This window comes from Atta colombica, unplaced genomic scaffold (assembly GCF_001594045.1).
Source record: "Atta colombica isolate Treedump-2 unplaced genomic scaffold, Acol1.0 scaffold126, whole genome shotgun sequence".
Taxonomy (NCBI): domain Eukaryota; kingdom Metazoa; phylum Arthropoda; class Insecta; order Hymenoptera; family Formicidae; genus Atta; species Atta colombica.
Genome location: NW_017259213.1, coordinates 5,853,255 through 5,862,007, shown reverse-complemented (window position 1 = coordinate 5,862,007; position 8,753 = coordinate 5,853,255). Strand labels below are relative to the sequence as shown.

Here is an 8,753-nt window from a genome sequence, read left to right as displayed (position 1 = left end):
TTCATAAAGTATAAAATATTATAAATTAAAATATCTAATATAAAAAAAAAGAGTTTACTTAAAGAGTAATTTATATGCAAATTTATATGACACTTTTAATAATAAATAAAACTACTTATGTGTTACTATACATCATTTTTAACATTTAAACTATAATAACTGCACATAATTTTTTTCGTGACAACTGTTTAGAATAAAACAGTACGTTTAGTGATAATAATCAGCCTTGCAGAAAAGGAGCAACAAAAATTGATAGGAACGGATAAAATTTTCAAAACAAAAGTGAACTAAATTTAAATATTTACTCTACATCAGATATCTATTTTTATGATCTTGTGTATAATTATAGGAAGATACTTCTCGATTCTCTCTCTCTCTCTCTCTCTCTCTCTCTCTCTCTCTCTCTCTCTCTCTCTCAAGTTTTAATTTGCAAGCCAAGTTATACTCAGAAATACATTTCGCACGAATCATATTATAATGATCTCGAGAAAGTCACATTTGACTGGGAACTGCAAAGTGATTCCATTCACGTGAAATGCATTATTTTATTTAAATGTCTTAAATTCAACAATTCATGCGCGCAAGCGTTTTACTTGGTGACCTCATTCATTGGCAACAAAAAATATTCTTATCATATATTTTGTGCAACGTACAACGTATATGTTCTGATAGCTTTAAGCCCACGGTCCGTTTCCTTTCCCCGCTTATAAAAATCTTCCAATCTTCTTTGTTGGTCGTTCAAACTTCGTTTTGTAAATCGCTCTATGTCTGGCACATGTTGTCCGACGATTCCTGATAAACGGTAATATTAAAAAAAAATAGCGTATTTAATTTCCTTTAGCGGTTTTTCCATTTAAAATATTATTAAATTTAATATATGCAATTAAGCTCATCTTCATAAACTTGTCATGTTTCTGCTGTATAATAGATGCTAAGAAACAAGAAGAAACTTTTAATTTAACTTTTTAATTTTTTGATTTTTTAACTTTTTTTCAATTTAACTATTTTACTACTCATGAATGAATTTAAAATTTGCAATTATTATTTTAATTAATTGCATTTAAGCAAAAATATACAGAATGATTTTTAAATTGCCAAACATATTTTTAGATTAGAAACTTTATTGGTTTTTTATTTTAATTTAAAATGTATTTTATCTTAAAATTAGTTACAAAATATAGCTATCAAATAAATTTCAATAATATATCACATGTGCTTTAGATCAATATCAAGAAACTTTAATAATCTGCAATATTTCTTTATTCAAAATACTGTATTTTATTTATTATATTTACCATATTTTTTAATGTTTATTAATTTACATTAGTGCGATAATGATTCTATATAATTATTCTGCATATGTATAGTTTGTTCAATAATTAATATATGTATCGATACGCATTCGTTTTTTTTTTGTAAACGTTATTCCGAGTAAATTACTATTCATTATCGTAGACCATGACATTGGTGATTCCTTTAAGTATGCTATTTGTTTACGTTTATTTATGGTTGATAATAATCGTTGGCGAGCCAAGCGAGAAAACGTGACTAATTTAGCTTACGGAGTCATAACCGGCTTGATCTCCAAGCGCAAATCAAACTGGTCGGCCTTCTTCGGAAGTGGTTCCGCGATGATGTGATTATCAGTACGAGAAACAGAGGAAACACAAAAAAAAAGAGGAAGAGAAAATGATTTTACGATTACTTCGTGACATGATCGTGACATTAATTCTACGAATGAACGATAGACTGACGTAAATTCGACAATATTACAATTTCGCAAAAAAAAATAAATAAATAAATAAAAATAAAAATAGATTTAACTAGACGCGACTAGTTAGTTAGTATATGTACATAGTATGAGTGTCGATGAATAGAGAGCGTTGGCAGAAATAAACCGTCTCGATGAGTCAGAAAATCCTCCTTCGTTTCATCGTTTACTGGACTCTTCTTTATATTTATTGTAGAGCAGATGTATCTGGTGTCAATTCTCAAAATGTTGGTCAATGCACCTAAAAACGAGAATACTTGAGAGATACGCGTTATCATCCGCCAATCTGGAAAGACGGATAAACTGACGGATAGGCACTTCTCTGTTCGTGAGAAACAAAACTAAATTCCTAAATCTACAGTCGTGTAGAACAAGTGAATAAATTTAAGCAGTTGTACTCTTGCACTTCAATAATCTTTGAGTATCGTTTAGATTTTTTTATGTTAGCACCCAATTGACATCGAAAAGTAATAAATAATATAACATTAATATTACATAATTTTGTACTCAACAATATATTATAAATATAATGTAACACGTAGTGTTATATAACAGTTACATTGTTAAGTGTGAAATTATAGCATTGACGTCATATTACTTTTAGTTGATATCAACTGATTAACGAATTGCGTCTCTGATAGCTAAGAACATATCTACTCTGTCTTCCTTTGTAAAAAATAAATCTCTTGCAATAATATCTTGATGATTTATTTTTCAATTATTGAGTATTTCTACACTTTATTGTAAGATCAACAAATAAAACGCTTTTTGATTATAATTATATATTGTATGTACGTATCAACATTTTTCCGTATTTGTATAAATATTATTGCCCGTAATTCGATCATGTACCTCCTATGATCTCGATGTAAATATACATATATATATATCTATATATATATTATATATGTATATTATATATACATATATAATATATACTATCTATAAGTACTTGTGTATTTGTGTCTGTAAGAATGTATAGTGGTATCATTGATATCTTTTGATATCTTCAAATGCACACTGCAATTTATGCTTTATGTAGTATTTTTATGGATATTTTGTACATGATTACGAATAAAATCGTTTCATTTAAAACTTTAAATTAAGATTAATTTTTTATCAGCTGTTCCAATTTGAGCATAAAAGTGAATATTACACGACAAACATTGTCATTTTTATACAGTTAAAATATTTGTCATCTCTTTTCTGATGTTGAATTTTAAACATTTGATTAATTAATGTTTACGTTGAATTAATATTACAAGCATACAAAATTATCGGTTTATTCATGCAGAAAGTAAGCGATGTTATTACGAAAAACGTAAATTCTTTGTTATAAGCAACGTTATGTATAAGCAGTGTGGAATCGTTAAAATAGAAAGCAAATACACTCGTAGCAGAAACTAGAGACAGAAAGCTAAAAGTAAAAATAAAAAGTGGTAGAAATCAGAGATAAAGATACAGTCATAGTAACATTGAAATTAATGCACGTTACTACGATGCATAGTACGCCTCGAAGAAATGTGTATGTTTAGAGATACTGTTGTTAGTGAGAAATACAATGGAATATATGTACAATGCAGACGAGTGTATCTGGAGAACGCGACACGAATGATGGTGACATCATCGACAACGCATGCGCATCAATGGTACATATGTATATCCAATCCATGACCGTACACTACGTTCACACGACAAACGGAAATTCATTAATTCTGTAATACATAAAAGTGTAATTTAATTAACTGTAATAAAATCCTTTTGTTTCAATTTCATTTCCTCTTTTTTTTTTTAGTTTTTAAACCATTGCACATATCTTTTGAGATTTCAAGAGCTTTTTAAAAAGAATTTAAATCTTTTAAATGTCAAGCAACCTTTGTACAGTCTAGCTATTTACCAGATATTTTTGGATATTCTTCCGATATTTAACTGTTGAAGTATCAACAGATTTCTGGATTTTTATTGTAAAGTGTAAATACGTAAAATTATTTCATATGAAGTACATTTAGTTTATAAGCAAGATGTTTAAAGGAAGGGGAAAGTTAGATTTATTTCTGAAAATTTATCATGTATCAAAACAAGTAAATTTATATGATAGTAAATAATAGATAATAATAGTTATGTGTTTTAACAGCTGTAAAGATTATTGTATATTTAATTTAATTTGTACAATTTGCATTTTAAGTGATATAATTTTGTTACATCAATTTATGTAAACTGCGTTATATGAAAAAACATCTTGCAAATATATTTTTTTAAATTAAAAAATGTATCAATAATTTATTATATAAAAAAAAGGAAAAGACAAGATAAAGCGTAACGATAGTAATAAATAATTGCTGCAATAATTAAGTATCACAGAAATATCCCAAGATATTAATTGAAAATTCGCAGTAAAAATCAATTGACACATAAAAAGCTCAAAGCAATTTTAACTGTTCAAAAAGAAATTTACTACATTTGACTAATTTATAAGTTCAAAATTATAAGTAATAGCAAACTCAATAAAGAAATAAATAAATAAATCTGGACGTGATAACAGTTTATCACTAATATCATGTTGTGATATAATACGCTTAAAATACGTATATAGATGTTTTATTGTGACATTTCGTAACGAAATTGCGTTTTCATTACAATATGTCAATATATACACCGAAACTACTATTGAGGCCATGCATGTACCTGTACTACGATCGCACGTAGCTACGCTACTGGAAGACCGTGCAAGAGCGATGACGAGGGCGACAAGCGTTGCGTCGCGACGCGTCGAGTTGCTTTGCCTTGCGTCGGGTCGTCGGCACGCGTTCGTTCGGATCGCAGTCGTGCGCGCGTATCACTCGGGACCGGGTATATCTTTGGAAATCGGTGTTGACGATTCGCGCGACCACCGTTCGCACGCGAGAGGCACGACACGAGAAGTAGGGAGAGAGCCATTTTTCGCGAATCCCGCGAAACTCACGAGAGATTGCGCGGCGACCTTGACGAGTGCGCGCGCCGGGAAATACGCGGGCAATTAGAATAGATGCTGAGATTAGGACGGGCGCGGAAATCCCAGAAACTGCGGTTTCCTCGGTCGGTGTCACGACGGGAGTGAAGAAAGAAAAAAAAAAAAGAAAAGAAGAAATCGCGAAAAGATATCACTACTGCTACCACTGCTGCCATTGATGGTGCAGTGCGCGTCGACCGCGTCGCGCCGGTCCGACGAAAAGTCGCGGCCGCAGATAAGGATCCCGCGAGCGTTCGCTCGATATTTGAGCCACGCAACGAAGCGCTGAAGGTCGTCAGTCGTACACGCATGATCTGACTGACTTCGGATCGAGTGTGTTTCGGCTACATTGATGCGTGCGTATGTGTGTACGTGTGTGTATACATGCGCGTGTGTATGTATGCGAGAGACTGGATCGTTCGCAGAATCGCAAACGAGTCTCTCTCTCTCTTTCTCTCACTGAGATCTTGGTGGAGACCAGTCGCTTATTATTATCGCGCTACAACGATCCACTCTCAGTCGCTATATCGAGAGAAAACTGAATTGAAGCAACGTGCGCGCTTGTATCTTTAGATCGAAACGCTGAAGATATTAAAAGATTCTCAAGATTGTTAAAATAAAGATTGTGAGATACACGTGTTTAAGGATACAGGGCACTCGTTTTATTCTGCCCTATTGCATTGTGATGCGGAAGTGACGGTGCATCGATCGTGAAGACAGTGAAAATTGATAATCTGAGACGGAGAACGACACTTGGGAGGGACGTGCGGCAAAGAAACGGAGATATGGAAACGACGTGAAATGTCGAGTATTGCATGCCGATAAGATCGTGAAGTCACGATTAGTTCAAGATTGGCGCAGAAGCGATCGTAAGACACCGGAGCAGACGATTGTGCTCTCGGGGCACCTTCGGGGCACCTTCGTAAGTGAAGGCTATGTGAAACGTGTTTTTCTGACGCGATGTTACGTCGACGCGCAATTCATATGGTGAATCCGACATCGAGTATCGAGACGACTTCGTAAAAGCGGTCTGTCACGATTGTGAAATTAACGATTCAACGTTATTCGAAAAAAATACACGAGGTAATTAATTATCCTGCTATGCCATATGATTTTATCTGAACAATTTAATTAATCAACTTGCTTTCTAGTTCTCTCATTGTATGTATATATCTATAAATGTATCATCAGTTTTAATCAGACTGAAGAAATGAAAGAAATAAAGAATGAAAGGAATATTATTATGAAAAGACTAAAGAAATATTATTTTTATGAATTGTTTTACGGAAAATCATAAATAATTATCAAGCAAAAATACTTTTTTATACAAATGTTTATGTAGATTTATTTATGTGTTTATTTATGTATATTTAATTCTTTGAAATTTTTCTTTTAAAATATTATTAGAGATATAACAATATAATAATTATATTATTATACACTTGTATTTAACTATTTATACACGATAATTATTTATGAAACTATACAAGAATTAATATTATTAATATTATTAATATATTATTAATATTATATACATATATGTATATATATATATATATATATACATATATATATATATATATATATGAATGAAAGGAGATAGAAGAGAGGAGAAAAAAAAGAGAAAAAGAACTTTGAAAACATTTTACCATATTGATAAGTATTTGTCTCCTTTATCACTTGTAGTGTCTTTAAAAATTCTGCTACATGTAAATTACTAAAATAGTTTAATTATTATAATTGTATCTCAATTAATTAGCATTTAAAAACCATCATGGGACTAATTATCAATTCTAATTATTTCTGGAATTAATTACATCAATTCTTTTTAGATGGCGTTATTCCACCAATGTAAGATTAACTTTAATCTTATTTTAATTTATTTTTTATCTTTTTCTAATTTTTAGAATTAGAGAGACAGGAAAAGGTAAACATTAAGCTAAACTAACATTATATAAAGTTAATATACATGGGTGAAAACGGACAATATCATACAAATATGTATATAATATATAATTTATACTTAATTTATTACTTGAACTGTTTACAATATAACTTATCAAAGGCTAAAGATAGCTGAGAATAATAATTTTCTTATCTATTTACATCTATGAAGTAATTCTTGAAAAATACATCATCTATCTACTTCATCATTCTATCGTTCAAAAGCTGTTAAAGAAGAGAAAATGTATACATATAATTTAAATTTGGTGTTGATTCTCCTGCGAACATTTTTTGTAACGAAAATGTTATTTATATTACATGTGATCGTGTGTGGTGTGCGCGTTTCGCATACGAGTGCATATATACTGCGTACGCGTGGTTGATGGTCGCGTGTCCGCGTGGCAAAACTTATCCCAATACGATGAATTAATACGATTATTTGGAATCGTATCCATTTTCTAAATTGTTTAATTGCTTTCAAACCGTATGTCCGTTTTTCGCGATGCCCTCCAATGATCGCGCATTCATTCAGAATTACAAATCCTAGAGGATAAAAACGGAAAAATACTTTATCAGGGAAATATGATAGATATATCGCATATCAAAATGCAAACTTTTTATTTGCGATGCTTTTAAGATATACATAACTTTCTCATATTTTATTACAACATTTTTGTTATACTGTAATATCTTATGTACGATAACAATTATTTTATTACACATATTTTTTATTTTACATTAATTAATTTATTTTATTAATTTATTTTACATTAATTTCATTCGTGAATAAGCGAATTTTGTTTATATAAAGCTTGTTTTGAATATTTTTTTTAGAAAAAAAAACCTTTCTTGTTTTAATTAAGATTTGATTCATAATAATATTTTTATATATAAAGTACTTGAGATATAGTATGGAACTTCCAAGAAGATTTCTAAAAAAAGAATTTTTAATTATTGTAAAATAAAAAATTTTTATCCGAGAAATCTCTCTTTCTACCTAAAATCTAGAAATCTAAAACTTTTTAAAAAATGGAATTGCAATAGCTCATATTATACTCCAGCTCAATAATTCATTCTGTTGAAAATGTATTTGAACATGATATTGTTTGCTTTCGAGTCAGTTTTATAATCAGGTCTTTTTATTCAGCATAGAGTTAAGCTTTATCGGAAAAATTTGTTAATCAAATGCTTGAATGGTCTGCTTGGTCGTAATCTTCGCACCAAGATTTCGCAGCAAATTCAAAATCAAGTACGAATAACGAATGAATTGCATTATAAATCAAAAGATATGAGCAGCATAAACATTTGAAAACAATTGTTTTCAATCCAATTCTTTTATTGATAATAATCATTTGTGAAATGATTCTATAATAATATACTTGAATGAAGATAGCGAACATTATTAAAAGATCATTCAGTACTTCGATCTTGTATAAGTTCTTAGAACTGTTTACTTCGATATGATTAATGAACAAGCAATTATTTAATTTCCGCTATTTAAAATGAAATTAGTTCAATGACCGAACAGAACCCAATTAAATTGATTTGTCATCATTTTCAACAATTTGATAGAATTCTTTGAACACAGTATTATTACTATTATTATTATTACTTAAAGTGCACATAGCATACTATACATTACACTGTACTTACACTGTACTTCCAATAATATGTTGTTATAAAAGCATTTCTATTAAAACTATTTTATTATGTGTTGTCATTGAAATGAACTTCCAAAATGCGGCTCGCACGCGATAATAAATGGTTATTAATCTATTTATCTGTATGTAATTGTTGTACGCTTGAGAGAGTCACACCTCGTTTTTTTCTAACGTATTACATTACATTGAGATGTATCATAATAATCTTATAATTAATTTAATTAATACATTGAAATTTTTTTTATAATAATTAATACATTGAAATTTTTTTTATTAACGCATTTAAAACTTCTACTCTTTCAAAGGCTTAATTAAAATAGAATTAATTTTATTTGTAAAATATAAAAATTTATTACTATGTTTCTACAAATTTTGGACAATTTTAAAT

At 29.8% G+C, this 8,753-nt stretch overlaps 1 protein-coding gene and 1 pseudogene across 1 annotated transcript in view; one reads left to right on the top strand and one right to left on the bottom strand.

The window, feature by feature from the left end:
- Nucleotides 1–3,137: 3,137 nt before the first annotated feature.
- On the bottom strand, nucleotides 3,138–5,031 carry LOC108684122 (annotated as a pseudogene).
- Nucleotides 5,032–5,107: 76 nt separating this feature from the next.
- The window catches only part of LOC108694999, a 12,791-nt gene continuing 9,145 nt past the window's right edge, over nucleotides 5,108–8,753 (top strand). Inside the window, exon 1 of the mRNA XM_018204706.1 lies at nucleotides 5,108–5,843. The gene's annotated coding sequence lies outside the window, so the exon portion shown is untranslated. The remainder of the gene's footprint in view (nucleotides 5,844–8,753) is intronic.